At 44.4% G+C, this 18,714-nt stretch overlaps 1 protein-coding gene across 3 annotated transcripts in view; it reads left to right on the top strand.

Moving 5' to 3' along the window:
• The window catches only part of GNG13 (G protein subunit gamma 13), a 56,779-nt gene that overhangs the window by 20,450 nt on the left and 17,615 nt on the right, over positions 1–18,714 (top strand). Inside the window, exon 2 of one of the 3 annotated variants that reach the window (XM_089656042.1) lies at positions 16,523–16,756. The exons of the other annotated variants lie outside the window; for them this stretch is intronic. The gene's annotated coding sequence lies outside the window, so the exon portion shown is untranslated. The remainder of the gene's footprint in view (positions 1–16,522; positions 16,757–18,714) is intronic. 3 annotated transcript variants of the gene reach the window in all.

The following is an 18,714-nucleotide window of genomic DNA, read 5'->3' on the forward strand; positions in this document are numbered from 1 at the left end:
TTTTTGAATGCACCAAAATTTCGTTCAGGAGTAGATTTTACCGGCGTTTCAAACGCTCATTAACCCGTTTGCGTTTAGACGCGGTTTTTGACAGGTCCATATCCAGATGCTGTCCAGAGCCATTTTTCATCATCAGAAATGCATGCAAAGTGTTTTCCATGTATTCAAATGGACCCGGTACACCAGCGCAGTCAGTTCCAGGTTTCACGTGAAGGAAAACATTTTAGAAAGTTCCGCATTCTGCTCATGATGGGATCCATAGTGAATACAATCAGAAAAGACAGGTCATCTCCACACATACTGCTCTCTCTGCTTCTGCTCTCTCTATTTCTCTCAAAATGTCTGAAATAGTTAATTTTTTACTGTTTTTTTCAGTGCATTCTGGGCATTTTGGAAGCTCTCCTGAGGTTATCTTTTAAAAACGCTTCTAAACTCCTAGATTGTAAGCTCGAAAGAGCAGGGCCCTCAATCCCCTCATGTTTTGCATTGTATTGGTATTGTTCTGTCACATGTTCTGTCCCCCTCTGTAATGTACAGCGCTGAGCGAACTATTGGTGCTTTATAAATACTGTATAATAATAATAAACGGAAACGCACATAAATGTAGTATGCAAACGCAGCTAAACTGACATTTTTTAACCTACGTTTTCCAGCAGTCAGAAGAGTTTTCCAAACGCCCCGTGTACATGAGCCCTTAGAACGGGGGTCTCCCCACCTCTCCAAAGTGAGCTGTGTTCCTTGGGCCCCCCACCCAAAGTGACTCCTGTCACACGGTGAGTTGGCCAGGGAAGTCTGCAAGTCTCTATAGAACCAAAAAAACGCAACTTTTTGAATTAAAAAAAAGTCCCTAACCCTTTCCACAAGACGCACCGGCTGAAAACGCAGAAATGTGAACGTGTCCCATAGGAAATCATGTTAAATGGACTGTGTGTGAACCTAGGGTTAGTAAAATGCAACACAGTACATAATCTAATCACTCTCTAACACACAGTTAACCCTTTTATCGCCCCTCATGTTAACCCCTTCCTGCCCAGTAACATTAGTACGGTGTCAGTGCTTTTTACTAGCACCGATCACTGTATTGGTATCACTGGGGATGTCATTGGCAGTTAGTCAGTTCCCCCCCCCAGTGTCAGAATGCCCGCTGCAGTCCCGCTATAAGTCGTTGATTGCCGCCATTACTAGTATAAATTAAAACAAAATAAATTCCAGTATCTATACCGCCATTTGTAGATGCTATAACTTTCACGTAAACCAATTAATATACACATGTTGGGGATTTTTTTTAAGCAAGACATTTAGCAGAATACATTTTAGCCTAAATTTATGAATAATTTTTTTTTTTATTGGCTAGGTTTTATAGCAAAAAAAATAAAAAATATTGTTTTTTTTTCCAAAATTGTCGGTCTATTTTTTTGTTTATAGCACAAAAAATTTAAAACCAAATACCACCAAAAGAAAGATCTATTTGTGGGTAAAAATGGACATAAATTTAATTTATGTACTGCATTGCATGACAGCGCAATTGTCAGTTAAAGTAATGCAGCACCGTATTGCAAAAAATCACCTGGTCAGGAAGGGGGGTAAATCCTCTGGAGGGCAAGTGGTATTAAACCCAAATCCAAAAATATAATATATTGCAGCTTACCCATCAGGCAACAGTTAAAGCAGTTTTAAACCCAAAATAAGAAATATTACAGCTTATTGTCAGTTATAGTAACTCAGCGCTGCATAGCAAAAAATGGCCAGGAAGGATGGGGGGGTGGTAAATCTTTTGGATAGCAAGTGGTTAATGCAAAGGCATCCCAATAAGTCCTGCTGCGTCCAACACAATGCAACATAAATGCATCTTCAGAACTGTCGTGCATACTACACCATTAAAGTAATTGACAGTCTGCTGAATTGTATTTGATATGTGATTCAAATGCAGGAAAACAGCACAGGTCAACGTCAGCATTTTCACGGGCTCACTGCTCCAGTGGCTGTCCCCATCACGGCAGGCCGACTCTACTAACAGTGACATGGCGGTCTCTGCAACTCTAGGGTAGCAGGAAAGTCTCTGCTCCAACTTGAATGACAGCTTCTAACTGGAAGTGACAGTATAATACACGGCGCCAACACATATCTCTGTAATTGCTCTACATGTGTATAAGGGGGACGGGGGGTTGCCAGCCATCTGTAGCTTGACAAGAAGACTTGCAGGATGACAGTCCCTCTTTTTCTACCACGGCAGTGTGCTCTATGGGAGGAGGGGGACTCTCTGGACCAAACTTGTGCACCCCTGCCCGGCCATATTTCACATTGCACATTCTCATTGAGTCTTCTGGGGACACTCAACGGGCACTAATTGGCTCCAGCTTATACAGAGGTTTTCTGTCTTGGTAGAAAAGCTTTGCACTGCCAAGCGTTGGAAGAGCTCACTGGCCTCTTTGTTTTCCATTCACCACAAGTATGGGTGATTTTTGTCTTATTGTTGGTTATTATTGGGTCACAGTCTTTTAAATGTTTCTTTTTTCTTTTTTTCTTTTTTTTGCGTGAGTACATGTGAAAGTGGACCTAAAGCCACTAGCCTCTATGTTTCCCAATCACCACAAGTAATGGCTGATCTTTTCTTATTGCTGGTTATTATTGGGTCACAGTCTTTTAAATGTTTTTTTTCTTTTTCTTTTTTTTTGGGTGAGTACATGTGAGTAAATGTGAAGTGGACCTAAAGCCATTAGCCTCTGTGTTTCCCAATCACCACAAGTAATGGCTGATTTTTGTCTTATTGCTGGTTATTATTGGGTCATAGTCTTTTAAATATTTCTTTTTCTTTTTTTTTTTTGGGTGAGTACATGTGAAATTGGACCTAAAGCCACTAGCCTCTATGTTTCCCAATCACCATCTATGTTTCCCAATCACCACAAGTAATGGCTGATTTTTGTCTTATTGCTGGTTATTATTGGGTCATAATCTTTTAAATGTTTACTTTTTCTTTTTTGGGTGAGTATATGTGAAAGTGGACCTAAAGCCACTAGCGTCTGTTTCCCAATCACCACAAGTAATGGCTGATTTTTGTCTTATTGCTGGTTATTATTGGGTCATAGTCTTTTAAATATTTTTTTTTTTTTTTCGGTGAGTACATGTGAAAGTGGACCTAATGCCACTAGCCTCTATGTTTCCCAATCACCACAAGTAATGGCTGATCTTTGTCCTATTCCTGGTTATTATTGGGTCATAGTCTTTTAAATATTTTTTCCTTTTTTTGTTTTTGGGTGAGTACATGTGAAAGTGGATCTAAAGCCACTAGCGTCTATAATTTCCAGTAACCACAAGTAATGGCTGTTTTTTGTCTTATTGCTGGTTATTATTGGGTCATAGTCTTTTAAATGTTTCTTTTTTTTTTTTTGCGTGAGTACATGTGAAAGTGATCTGCTTAAAGCGGACCTAAAGCCTAATCCAAATCTATCCTATTTTATCCCCCTTCCCTGCTGTCCTAAAACCTAAAGTGCTTCTAAAACCTGTGTAATAGCTACCATCATCTGGTACCCAAAGACCACAGCTGTGGCGGCTCACGTGACGTTCAGGGATAGCCTGCCAATCAGTGGCTGCGGGGGAGTATAAATCCTGCCCTTTTACAACCATCTCTGAGATCATTCTGAGCTCCTTCAGAGGTAGTTCTGACCTAAACTACGGAGAGCCTGAGACAGATTTTAATAGCTTTGTGTGTTTTAGGTCAACAATGTAAAAAAAAAAGTCCATACATAGAGAACAGATACTGAAAATTACACCCAGCATACAGGACAAGAGAAGTGGTATTGTGCAGAGTTCATACATACTGAATGAGAGCAGATACTGAGAACTACACCCGGTCTACAGGACAAGAGAGGTGGCACTGTGCAGAGTTCATATATACAGAATAGGAACAGATACTGAGAATTACATCCGGCATACAGGACAAGAGAGGTGGCACTGTGCAGAGTTCATATATACAGAATAGGAACAGATACTGAGAATTACGCCCGGCATACAGGACAAGAGAAGTGGTATTGTGCAGAGTTCATACATGCTGAATGACAGCAGATACTGAGAATTACATCCGGCATACAGGACAAGAGAGGTGGCACTGTGCAGAGTTCATATATACAGAATAGGAACAGATACTGAGAATTACATCCGGCATACAGGACAAGAGAGGTGGCACTGTGCAGAGTTAATATATATACAGAATAGGAACAGATACTGAGAATTACACCCGGCATACAGGACAAGAGAGGTGGCACTGTGCAGAGTTCATACATACTGAATGACAGCAGATACTGAGAATTACGCCCGGCATCCAGGACAGGAGACGTGGTACTGTGCAGAGTTCATACTTACAGAATAAGAACAGATACTGAGAACTACACCCGGCATACAGGACAAGAGAGGTGGCACTGTGCAGAGTTCATACATACTGAATGAGAGCAGATACTGAGAATTACACCCGGCATCCAGGACAGGAGACGTAGTACTGTGCAGATTCCATACATACTGAATGAGAGCAGATACTGAGAATTACACCCGGGATCCAGGACAAGAGAAGTGTAAGGTCCCTTGCACACGGTGCTGTTCAGTGCGTCCCCAACAGTGTTTTCAGTGTGACAAGGAGGGACGGGTGCAGCTACCAGCCGTGCTGCAGGCAGCCTGTCAAAGTCTATGGCTGAACCTGGCTCAATGCTGTACTGACTGTGACCGGCGTTTAGGGCCCTGTGCATTCAGGGGTAAAATACTAGAACGTTAGAATTACACTCAACATACAGGACAAGAAGAGGAACAAATAATTATATCCAACATACAAAATGAAAGAAGTGGTACTGTGCAGAGTTCATACTTGTAGAATAAGAACAGACACTGAGAATTACATCCAACATACAGAATGAGAGAAGTGCTACTGTGCACACTCCATACATACTGAATAAGAGCAGATAATGAGAATTACACCTGACATACAGGACAAGAGAAGTGGTACTGTACAGAGTCCATATATACAGAATAGGAACTGATACTGAGAAGTACACCCAGGATAGAGAACAAGAGAGGTGGTACTGTGCAGAGTCCATGTATACAGAATAGGAACTGATACTGAGAAGTACGCCCAGGATACAGAACAAGAGAGGTGGTACTGTGCAGAGTCCATGTATACAGAATAAGAACAGACACTGAGTGGCGGTTCACATACTGTATATGCGGATGGGATTTGAACGGCATCCCATCCGCATGACATGTGAAAAAACATTGCTTCCTATGGTGCCTGTACACATCTGTCTGGTGCACTGGCGGTGCATATTCAGTGCAGTACTGAAAAAGAGTCCTGCACAATTTCTGAGCAGTGCCTTCAAGTTCAGGTGCGGATTACAGGCTATTGACTTCAATGGGAAACATTTCTAAAATGCATGTGTGTGAACTGAATAAAATAATTGAAGATCTGTATATCATGCAGGGAGGTTGAGGTATTCCAGGGATTTTTTCTTTTTCGAAGGAGTGGTACTATGTATAGCCTATAATGATATACTGTAGGTACACATGGCCAGCTGTATTTGCTCATTAGATATACAAGCTCTACTATGTTTTCTGGTTCTGACCCTGTTGTCTCACTGTGAATTCCATTAGACAGGACGGGGTTTATTTACTAAAGCTGGAGAGTCCAAAATCAGACTCCCTTCTGCATAGAAACCAATCAGCTTCTAACCTCAGCTTGTTCTATGCAGAAGGGAGTCTGATTTTGCACTCTCCAGCTTTAGTAAATAAACCCCGACTTGTCTATTGAAAACAATAGATCCTCTGTAGCCTCCAGTGACTTGAAATAACCACAATGCTCCTGGTAGCCAGAGGGACGTTATCTAGCCTGCCTAGAAGCAGAGGTTTTTTTTGTTGTTGTTCATGGAATACAATAGGTGACTTTTTTTAAACTACAAAAAAAAACAAACCTGATTTGGTAATGCTGACATGTGCCCTATGATTCATGTGAAGCACGGATTTTGAGGATAAGTCTTCTCTAATACCAAACAGACCTCAATTGAAGGGTTACTAGCATCTGGTTGTAGTGTTCTGTGTCAGCAAATAGGGCTTTGTAGTAGTATGGGATGACACAGACTACCTCCAGAGAGGGGGAGGGGGTTACAACAGATGGAAATCTGGTTACAGAATTTGCATTGTGATGCTCTAGTGGGACTGTAGTCTGGTAACAACGCAATCAATAAATGAGACTGGTCTAATGAGGCATTTTTTTTAAATCTGTGTGTCAAGCAGCCTAGGGATGAGTCAGTCTGGGAATGAGATAGTGAGGTTACATCAGGACAGGATGGGATTCTCTAACAGATCAGAGCTTCTGGAGCCTGAGAGCTTTCTGGAGGAGGCCCAGATCTGCATGTTTGGGGGACCCTAGCCAATCCTCTGGTAGGAGCCTGGGCGTGGTGACCAGGGCAACCCTGAAATGTGGCAGAGCCTGGAGGGAGGTGCGCAGTGTCGGGTGGAAGATGGATTGAGAAAAACTGGAGTAAGGAGCCTGGGAGGGGGCCCAGGGAGGGGAGCCCACCTACAGGCAGGTCGCTGGAGAAGAGGATCTCCACTGCCTCAATGTCTCCCAAGAAGGACAGCTTGTGTAGCAGGGAAGGAGCCAGCCCAGCATAAGGCCTACACTCCCTAGGCCTGATAAGGGGAGAGGGCAGAAAGGTGAAAGACACAACTAGCTCCTCATCTGGGACTGCTTGTGCTAAATTGTCGGCTTCTTGCACCCCCTTGCCCAGGGAATACCCTCAGTGCAGCTGAGGAGTAATCATCCGGGCTCTGAGGAGGTACACTAAGAAGAGTCTTTGGAGCTCTTCAAGGAAAGAGACTGTTGCTATCCACATTTTTTTACATAGTTTCTAAGGAGTTTGTCCTCAAGTTCTGCAGTTCCTCAGGCATCCCATATAACCCTATGGGAAAGTGCATGTTGCCTGGTCGTGCAGAGCATAGGGAGACCCAAAACTCAACTCATAGGAGGGGAGTGCTAAATAACCTTTATAAGCATACCTACCTCCAAGGCCAAAGGCGCATGCCAAATGTTGCATGGTCTCACCAACTATGGATAATGATGATTAATCTATAGCAGCCATTCCCAACTAGAATTCCTCCAGAGGTTTCTAGGGGTTGCTTGAGCTGTGGATGGTTGACCTCCCATCTGATGGTGTCTGCATAATTCTGCGGCCAAGGGCACTTGAAAAGCAAACTGCATGACACCAATGATCTTTTCTGCTGTATGTAAGAGTGGCATGCTACCCCTTGGCCATCAATGTAAGAGGCATCCTTCCCAATGATTTGGTTTTAGGGGTTTCTTGAGGAAAAAAAATAAATTGAAGGGATTCTTTGAGCTAAAACGTTTAACATAAAGGCTGGTTTACAAGTATCAAGTATTTATTAACCCAGTTATTTTAGTTAATACAAAGGATCAAACCTAAAAGCAACAAGGTGGTAGTATAGAAGCTGTCTGAAGACCCCTTATGTCTCACATGAACATCTGCATTTTTTTTTTTAAGGACATGTAGTAATCAGATGGCTCATATGCTTCCCCTCTAGTCTAGCCAGACAACATATCCCTGGATATAAGTCTGCAAGCTAAAGAACAAATAGAATTCCGAGGACTGACTGCAATAAACTGGATTATCCTGTCAAACATATTATGGTCATATTGTTCGGTCTGGCTTTGGAGTGTATATGTGAATTATGATCTTGTCCGGTAATTGGTCATGTTGGAAGCATAAGGGTCCCTTCACACTTATACAGGATGGCTTCAGTCATCGTTCGCTGACACATTGCAATGCACTCAGAAAAAATCAGATCAGAAAAAAAAAATCAGTTTGTGGAATGGTAAGCATAACATTAAAGCGGAGTTCCAGTCAGTTTGTGTTTATTAAAAGTAAGCAACTACAAAAACTGTATCTGCTGACACACACTTACCTGTCCCAGGGTCCAGCAATGTACTTACCTGTGCCGTCCCATCTCTGCCTCTTTACTCCTCGGCACCGGCATTACAACTGTGGGCACCAGCTTGTGGCTTCACAGCCAGGTGCCCACTGCGCATGCGTGAGTCGTGGTATATTCTGAATGGTCCAGTAGTCTTCTGGGACCTGTAACGATCCCAGGAGACTGCGGGAGGAAGGAGGGGGCCGAACTTCTGGCTCACTTCGCCGTGGCGAACTGAGCTGGAAGTGGGAGCGGATAGCTGTCAAAACCAGGTACCCGCTCCTCCCCAAAAGGTGCCAAATTTGGCAGTGGAGGGGGGGGGGGGGGGGAGGAGGCAAACAAGTGGAGCTTCCACTTTGAGATATGATCAGCTCAAGTTTGTAAGGGCACAGGTTAATGCAACGGTGATGTTTTCACCGGTTTAAGACCAATAAAAATGGTCTTAAGAAGGGCAGAGGAGCAGAATTTTAAGGTACCTTCTGGTCTTTACCAGAGCTCCTACAGGTGGAGTCAATACCCAAGCAGGCCAACAGAGCAGGTGAAAACCCCCATGCAGTGCTTGGGCATTGGCCACACAAGGCAACAAGGGAGACCGGAAGAGTGCATAGGAATACACAGAGACACAAATGAGAACCACAGTCTGGGTGTGTGCAGATAAGAAGGCTGGCTGGAACTCACAGAGGAAATACACTGGTGCAGAGAAGTAAGGAACAGACTCTAAAGCAATGGGAGACAAGGAGGTGAAGGCAGACTGGAAACAGACATGAGTGCATGGAATGACTAGATCAGAATACAGGCTGGAGGAACACTGGGAACACAAGACTTTAAGCAGAATGGGAATACACTGGGAACACAAGGCTTTAAGCAGAATGGGAATACACTGGGAACACAAGACTTTATTATTATTATTATTATACAGTATTTATAAAGCGCCAATAGTTCGCTCAGCGCTGTACATTACAAAGGGGGACAGAACATGTGACAGAACAATGCAAAACATGAGGGGATCGAGGGCCCTGCTCTTTCGAGCTTACAATCTAGACTTTAAGCAGAATGGGAATACACTGGGAACACAAGGCCTTAAGCAGAATGGGAATACACTGGGAACACAAGGCCTTAAGCAGAATGGGAATACACTGGGAACACAAGGCTTTAAGCAGAATGGGAATACACTGGGAACACAAGGCCTTAAGCAGAATGGGAATACACTGGGAACACAATCCCTTAAGCAGAATGGGAATACACTGGGAACACAATCCCTTAAGCAGAATGGGAATACACTGGGAACACAATCCCTTAAGCAGAATGGGAATACACTGGGAACACAAGCCCTTAAGCAGAATGGGAATACACTGGAAACACAAGGCTTTAAGCAGAATGGGAATACACTGGGAACACAAGCCCTTGAGCAGAATGGGAATACACTGGGAACACAAGGCTTTAAGCAGAATGGGAATACACTGGGAACACAAGGCTTTAAGCAGAATGGGAATACACTGGGAACACAAGGCTTTAAGCAGAATGGGAATACACTGGGAACACAAGCCCTTAAGCAGAATGGGAATACACTGGGAACACAAGCCCTTAAGCAGAATGGGAATACACTGGGAACACAAGCCCTTGAGCAGAATGGGAATACACTGGGAACACAAGCCCTTAAGCAGAATGGGAATACACTGGGAACACAAGCCCTTGAGCAGAATGGGAATACACTGGGAACACAAGGCTTTAAGCAGAATGGGAATACACTGGAAACACAAGCCCTTGAGCAGAATGGGAATACACTGGGAACACAAGGCCTTAAGCAGAATGGGAATACACTGGGAACACAAGGCCTTAAGCAGAATGGGAATACACTGGGAACACAAGGCTTTAAGCAGAATGGGAATACACTGGGAACACAAGGCCTTAAGCAGAATGGGAATACACTGGGAACACAAGCCCTTAAGCAGAATGGGAATACACTGGGAACACAATCCCTTAAGCAGAATGGGAATACACTGGGAACACAAGGCTTTAAGCAGAATGGGAATACACTGGGAACACAAGCCCTTGAGCAGAATGGGAATACACTGGGAACACAAGGCTTTAAGCAGAATGGGAATACACTGGAAACACAAGCCCTTGAGCAGAATGGGAATACACTGGGAACACAAGCCCTTGAGCAGAATGGGAATACACTGGGAACACAAGGCCTTGAGCAGAATGGGAATACACTGGGAACACAAGGCCTTGAGCAGAATGGGAATACACTGGGAACACAAGGCCTTAAGCAGAATGGGAATACACTGGGAACACAAGGCCTTAAGCAGAATGGGAATACACTGGGAACACAAGACTTTAAGCAGAATGGGAATACACTGGGAACACAAGGCTTTAAGCAGAATGGGAATACACTGGGAACACAAGCCCTTGAGCAGAATGGGAATACACTGGGAACACAAGCCCTTGAGCAGAATGGGAATACACTGGGAACACAAGGCTTTAAGCAGAATGGGAATACACTGGGAACACAAGGCTTTAAGCAGAATGGGAATACACTGGGAACACAAGCCCTTGAGCAGAATGGGAATACACTGGGAACACAAGCCCTTGAGCAGAATGGGAATACACTGGGAACACAAGGCCTTAAGCAGAATGGGAATACACTGGGAACACAAGGCCTTAAGCAGAATGGGAATACACTGGGAACACAAGGCTTTAAGCAGAATGGGAATACACTGGGAACACAAGCCCTTGAGCAGAATGGGAATGCACTGGGAACACAAGCCCTTGAGCAGAATGGGAATACACTGGGAACACAAGGCTTTAAGCAGAATGGGAATACACTGGGAACACAAGGCTTTAAGCAGAATGGGAATACACTGGGAACACAAGGCTTTAAGCAGAATGGGAATACACTGGGAACACAAGCCCTTGAGCAGAATGGGAATACACTGGGAACACAAGCCCTTGAGCAGAATGGGAATACACTGGGAACACAAGGCTTTAAGCAGAATGGGAATACACTGGGAACACAAGGCTTTAAGCAGAATGGGAATACACTGGGAACACAAGCCCTTGAGCAGAATGGGAATACACTGGGAACACAAGCCCTTGAGCAGAATGGGAATACACTGGGAACACAAGGCCTTAAGCAGAATGGGAATACACTGGGAACACAAGGCCTTAAGCAGAATGGGAATACACTGGGAACACAAGGCTTTAAGCAGAATGGGAATACACTGGGAACACAAGCCCTTGAGCAGAATGGGAATACACTGGGAACACAAGCCCTTGAGCAGAATGGGAATACACTGGGAACACAAGGCTTTAAGCAGAATGGGAATACACTGGGAACACAAGGCTTTAAGCAGAATGGGAATACACTGGGAACACAAGGCTTTAAGCAGAATGGGAATACACTGGGAACACAAGCCCTTGAGCAGAATGGGAATACACTGGGAACACAAGCCCTTGAGCAGAATGGGAATACACTAGGAACACAAGGCCTTAAGCAGAATGGGAATACACTGGGAACACAAGGCTTTAAGCAGCATGGGAATACACTGGGAACACAAGCCCTTGAGCAGCATGGGAATACACTGGGAACACAAGCCCTTGAGCAGAATGGGAATACACTGGGAACACAAGCCCTTGAGCAGAATGGGAATACACTGGGAACACAAGCCCTTGAGCAGAATGGGAATACACTGGGAACACAAGCCCTTAAGCAGAATGGAAATACACTGGGAACACAAGGCCTTAAGCAGAATGGGAATACACTGGGAACACAAGACTTTAAGCAGAATGGGAATACACTGGGAACACAAGGCCTTAAGCAGAATGGGAATACACTGGGAACACAAGGCTTTAAGCAGAATGGGAATACACTGGGAACACAAGCCCTTGAGCAGAATGGGAATACACTGGGAACACAAGCCCTTGAGCAGAATGGGAATACACTGGGAACACAAGCCCTTGAGCAGAATGGGAATACTCTGGGAACACAAGCCCTTGAGCAGAATGGGAATACACTGGGAACACAAGGCCTTAAGCAGAATGGGAATACACTGGGAACACAAGACTTTAAGCAGAATGGGAATACACTGGGAACACAAGGCTTTAAGCAGAATGGGAATACACTGGGAACACAAGCCCTTGAGCAGAATGGGAATACACTGGGAACACAAGCCCTTGAGCAGAATGGGAATACACTGGGAACACAAGCCCTTGAGCAGAATGGGAATACTCTGGGAACACAAGCCCTTGAGCAGAATGGGAATACTCTAGGAACACAAGCCCTTGAGCAGAATGGGAATACTCTGGGAACACAAGCCCTTAAGCAGAATGGGAATACACTGGGAACACAAGACTTTAAGCAGAATGGGAATACACTGGGAACACAAGCCCTTGAGCAGAATGGGAATACACTGGGAACACAAGGCTTTAAGCAGAATGGGAATACACTGGGAACACAAGCCCTTAAGCAGAATGGGAATACACTGGGAACACAAGCCCTTGAGCAGAATGGGAATACACTGGGAACACAAGCCCTTGAGCAGAATGGGAATACACTGGGAACACAAGGCTTTAAGCAGAATGGGAATACACTGGGAACACAAGGCTTTAAGCAGAATGGGAATACACTGGGAACACAAGCCCTTGAGCAGAATGGGAATACACTGGGAACACAAGCCCTTGAGCAGAATGGGAATACACTGGGAACACAAGGCCTTAAGCAGAATGGGAATACACTGGGAACACAAGGCCTTAAGCAGAATGGGAATACACTGGGAACACAAGGCTTTAAGCAGAATGGGAATACACTGGGAACACAAGCCCTTGAGCAGAATGGGAATACACTGGGAACACAAGCCCTTGAGCAGAATGGGAATACACTGGGAACACAAGGCTTTAAGCAGAATGGGAATACACTGGGAACACAAGGCTTTAAGCAGAATGGGAATACACTGGGAACACAAGGCTTTAAGCAGAATGGGAATACACTGGGAACACAAGCCCTTGAGCAGAATGGGAATACACTGGGAACACAAGCCCTTGAGCAGAATGGGAATACACTAGGAACACAAGGCCTTAAGCAGAATGGGAATACACTGGGAACACAAGGCTTTAAGCAGCATGGGAATACACTGGGAACACAAGCCCTTGAGCAGCATGGGAATACACTGGGAACACAAGCCCTTGAGCAGAATGGGAATACACTGGGAACACAAGCCCTTGAGCAGAATGGGAATACACTGGGAACACAAGCCCTTGAGCAGAATGGGAATACACTGGGAACACAAGCCCTTAAGCAGAATGGAAATACACTGGGAACACAAGGCCTTAAGCAGAATGGGAATACACTGGGAACACAAGACTTTAAGCAGAATGGGAATACACTGGGAACACAAGGCCTTAAGCAGAATGGGAATACACTGGGAACACAAGGCTTTAAGCAGAATGGGAATACACTGGGAACACAAGCCCTTGAGCAGAATGGGAATACACTGGGAACACAAGCCCTTGAGCAGAATGGGAATACACTGGGAACACAAGCCCTTGAGCAGAATGGGAATACTCTGGGAACACAAGCCCTTGAGCAGAATGGGAATACACTGGGAACACAAGGCCTTAAGCAGAATGGGAATACACTGGGAACACAAGACTTTAAGCAGAATGGGAATACACTGGGAACACAAGCCCTTGAGCAGAATGGGAATACACTGGGAACACAAGCCCTTGAGCAGAATGGGAATACACTGGGAACACAAGCCCTTGAGCAGAATGGGAATACTCTGGGAACACAAGCCCTTGAGCAGAATGGGAATACTCTAGGAACACAAGCCCTTGAGCAGAATGGGAATACTCTGGGAACACAAGCCCTTAAGCAGAATGGGAATACACTGGGAACACAAGACTTTAAGCAGAATGGGAATACACTGGGAACACAAGCCCTTGAGCAGAATGGGAATACACTGGGAACACAAGGCTTTAAGCAGAATGGGAATACACTGGGAACACAAGACTTTAAGCAGAATGGGAATACACTGGGAACACAAGCCCTTAAGCAGAATGGGAATACACTGGGAACACAAGCCCTTAAGCAGAATGGGAATTCACTGGGAACACAAGACTTTAAGCAGAATGGGAATACACTGGGAACACAAGACTTTAAGCAGAATGGGAATACACTGGGAACACAAGCCCTTGAGCAGAATGGGAATACACTGGGAACACAAGCCCTTGAGCAGAATGGGAATACTCTGGGAAACACAAGCCCTTAAGCAGAATGGGAATACACTGGGAACACAAGGCTTTAAGCAGAATGGGAATACACTGGGAATACAAGGCTGAAATCCCCAAAGACAATAGAGAACACTGGGGATCACTGGAGGCACAGGAAAACACTAGAAAAGTTATTAGAAAACATTATTAGGGGGTTTGGCTGCTAGCGTATGGATGAGCCTTTTAAGCCAGTGCTTTCATTGTGGTTGGCTGGAAGCCTGTTGTTGCACACAGAGAAAAAGACCCAGTGCTGGAGTACGGTACAGACAAGCGAGTATGACACAACCTTCCTCTCCCCACCGCACCCAACTGAGCGGGGGGGGGAGGTAGAAGTCGGATGGGCAAACGGATCAGAGCATTCAACTACAGCTGTATCATTCTATACAGTGTCTGTCACAGACACAGCATAGATCAGATCATTCCTAACAAAGGGCATTTCATCATGTTGATTAGGAGCAGCATTTGCTCTATTTTGTCAGGTTGGAAGAATGGTGCAGGCATACAGCCAGCACCACTTGTTAATTTCCCCCATTGCGTTTACAGGGTTCTGTTAATGTATAGTGCTGTATAACAAGATCTAAGCCCAGGAAATTAAAATATAAACTCCTGAGCCTGGTGCTGGGTGCCGCCTGTCACTAGAAGTTCCAGCCTATATGCTGCCCATGATCCGAAAGTATCACTGATTCACAATGCCATAAAAAAGGCAATGGGCCCAAAAGCTGCTGTTCCAGTGCCATTTTAAAATGGCAGCTGGGACTCAAACAGTTATTGTGAGATAGCAATGTATATATAAAGTGCAGCGCTCGATATTAAAGCCAATGTATATATTGAATGCTTGAGCACGATACGCGGCAGGAGGAGCCACGCCATGACGTCACTCCGCCGGAGCAACGTGGAGCTCCAGTGGCCATCTTACTACACCAGACGGTCAGTCCCTAACAGACCACTGTCTGCAACTATTCCTTATATATTTTTACCTTGATGCATCACAATAAAATTTCTTAAAAATTACTACACTATGGAAGTATCCTTGTTATCCCCTGGGGGAGTACTTTAGTCCACAGACACACTCCCTGGACGGATTACTGCTACCCAGCCTAACTAGAGGGATACTACCTACCAGGAGCACATAGGGGGACCCCTAGTGGAAGAGGACCACCAGCCTCATACCAAACAGAGGCAGGACCACCCACTATCAGATCACATCTGGATTGTTTATACACAAAAGCGCATCTATTATGCGCGTCCGGTGAGTGCGCATTGCCTTATCATTACCACACGGATACCGGACTTCTAAGTCACCTGAGCACTTATATCCTTATCTTTATATTGATTTGCTGGACTATCTTCTTCGGCTTTGAACTCTTATTTATATATATATCTACAATTTATTAAGGATCTATTTCCATTTCAATATATACATTGGCTTTAATATCGAGCGCTGCACTTTATATATACATTGCTATTTCCTAGGGTGATATTGGTACCTTTTTTGTCCATAGCAGCTTGTTACCTATATGCTTAGGCGCTTGTACTACTTACTGCATACAGGTTATTGTGAGATGCACACACTACATATTACTTACACTTTAATGTAGTCTGACATTTCGGTAAGGAAAATTAACTTGACAAAAGTGGGATGTGCCCCACCAAAATATCAGACTACAATAAATGTCAGTGTTTTAAAGCTGGGAGGAATGTGTATTGTTACATGAGTATTGGTGTGCTTTGTGTATTTCCTCCAGATCTGTGCAGTAATCCAGCATAAAACTTTGCATAAAGACTAATCACTGCTGCTCATTCTTCTTGTGCAGGGTGATTGGTCTTGTATACACCTCCCCCTTTAGTTTTCTGCAGGCAGGCTGTAGTGGGTGGGGCCTGCTGGGTCCCTCCCACAGCTCTGCTCTTTGTACAGGCTATGTGCAGCACAGTGACGATGTCACTACTACTTTTACAAAATAGTATCTGGATTTGCAAAAGCATTTAGTGCACACAAAATGGATTTTTAATCTTTGTGAATATTGAGCAAATTTGAATAAATGGGGACTGGAGTTCAGCTTTAAATGTTCTCCTGTCAAGCCCTGTGAATTATCTATGGAGCTGATACAGGACTGAATACGTTTGATCCCTTACCAAAAACAAAACCTGTGTGTTAGTTTAAGCCATGGGCAGAGCCTGAAGACATTCAAGCACCAGTGGCCAATTGTCATGGATTTCTGTCTAGGAAATTGTTTAATGGTTTGAAATATTCCCTCATGTTGCCCTACTTTCTGTCTCCCACCCCCAGGCCTTCACATGGCCCACCCTGACACACCTGCCCTACATGCCAATTAGGGCCGTCTCCAAGTGCCACTTTAAAGAACTGCCAGCCTGCCTCCCCGACCCAGTGGAACATTCAAATCCTATTCAAATCCTGAGCATCATTTGACTTGTGCTGAGAGCTCATGCAAAGCGAGATCTGAACACACAGAGCAGAGAGACCACGATAAGAACTTGGTGTCTGGAGTCTGCCTGAGCCCAGGTAAGAGAGTTTGACTTGCCAGGGAGATTATTACTATTTATCTAATATGGTGTTCTAATATAGACTACAAAATGACTTTATAGAAGGATCTTCGGTTTATTGAGGTGGATTTCCAAGCATGACCATTTAGTATGATTTTTTTTTTTTTTTTTTTTTTTTAGAAGTTAGGACCTTAAATATAGAAGAGAAATGCTGGGATTCTGAACATTTTAGAAAAGTGGAAGTATTTTCCTTGGCAACCAGATTCCAGGAGTTACTCTAAGATGAAATTCAGGAGTTGTTCGGTCAGAATGATAAGTCTAGTGAATATAGGTAAAAATATGTGAACCAAATCAAAAGAATCAGAATAGTTTTTGAAGGAACAGAAGTTAACCTCACCAGGAAACACAAGCACCCAAGTACATTGGGGTCAGTGGTTCTCAATCAGTAATTGGCGTAAGGCCAATGTGGTGCCAATATTTATAAAGGGGTCAAAAGCTTTACCAAGTAATTACAGACCTGTTAGTTTTAGTTTTTGGGAAGATACTGGAGAGTTTAATAAAAGATCACATAGATGAGTTCTTGCTGGAAAAAAATATTTTAAGCAACAAACAGCATGGATTCATGAAAGACAGAAGTTGTCAAACAAATCTGATTTCTTTTTATGAGGAGGTGAGCAAAACCTTGGACAGAGGGATGGTGGTGGACGTGGTATACTTGGATCGAGGGGTGGCGGTGGACGTGGTATACTTGGACAGAGGGGTGGCGGTGGACATAGTATACTTGGACAGAGGGGTGGCGGTGGACGTGGTATACTTGGACCGAAGGGTGGTGGTGGACGTGGTATACTTGGACCGAGGGGTGGCGGTGGATGTGGTATACTTGGACCGAGGGGTGGCGGTGGATGTGGTATACTTGGACAGAGGGGTGGCGGTGGACGTGGTATACTTGGACAGAGGGGTGGCGGTGGACGTGGTATACTTGGACAGAGGGGTGGCGGTGGACGTGGTATACTTGGACAGAGGGGTGGCGGTGGACGTGGTATACTTGGACAGAGGGGTGGCGGTGGACGTGGTATACTTGGACAGAGGGGTGGTGGTGGACGTGGTATACTTGTATTTTGCAAAAGCGTTTGACACAGTTACCCACACACGGTTAATGTGTAAGGTAAAGTCTACAGACTTGGAAAAATCTGTATGTAAATGGATAGAAAACTGGCTAAAAAATTGTATTCAAAGAATAGCGGTTAATGATTCATACTCTGAATGGTCTGGGGTTGTCAGTGGTGTACCCCAAGGTTCAGTATTGGGACCCTTACTTTTTAATATATTTATAAACAATATAGGTTCTGGGATTAAAAATACCATTTCAGTCTTTGCAGATGACACCAAGTTATGCAGTGGAATAGCGTCCTTACAGGATGTCTTCAACTTACAAGCCGACATCAATTCACTCTTTAATTGGGCAATTATGTGGCAAACGAGGTTTAATGTTGATAAATGTAAGGTTATGCACTTTGGGGCTAAGAATATGCATGCATCATACATACTGGGGGGGTACAACTGGGGGAATCAATGGTGGAGAAGGATCTGGGGGTTCTGGTAGATCACAAGCTTAATAATGGCAGCAATGCCAAGCTGCGGTTTCTAAAGCGAGCAAAATCCTCTCTTGTATTAAAAGAGGTATAGACTCCAGAGAGAGAGATATCATTTCCCCCGGTACAAATCATTAGTAAGACCTCATCTGGAATATGCAGTTCAGTTTTGGGCTCCAATTCACAAAAAGAACATTGGGGAACTGGAGAAAGTGCCACTTGTGCAATAAGTCCATCCGTGAAATTTCCTGGCTACTAAATATTCCACGGTCAACTGTTAGTGGGTTTATAATAACAACTCAACCACCAAGTGGTAGGCCATGTAAATTGACAGAGCAGGGTCAGCGCATGCTGAAGCGCACAGTGCGAACAAGCCACCAACTGT

The sequence above is a fragment of the Staurois parvus genome, unplaced genomic scaffold (assembly GCF_062004578.1).
Source record: "Staurois parvus isolate SC_StPar_1 unplaced genomic scaffold, SC_StPar_1.0 ptg000882l, whole genome shotgun sequence".
In the NCBI taxonomy this organism is placed as follows: domain Eukaryota; kingdom Metazoa; phylum Chordata; class Amphibia; order Anura; family Ranidae; genus Staurois; species Staurois parvus.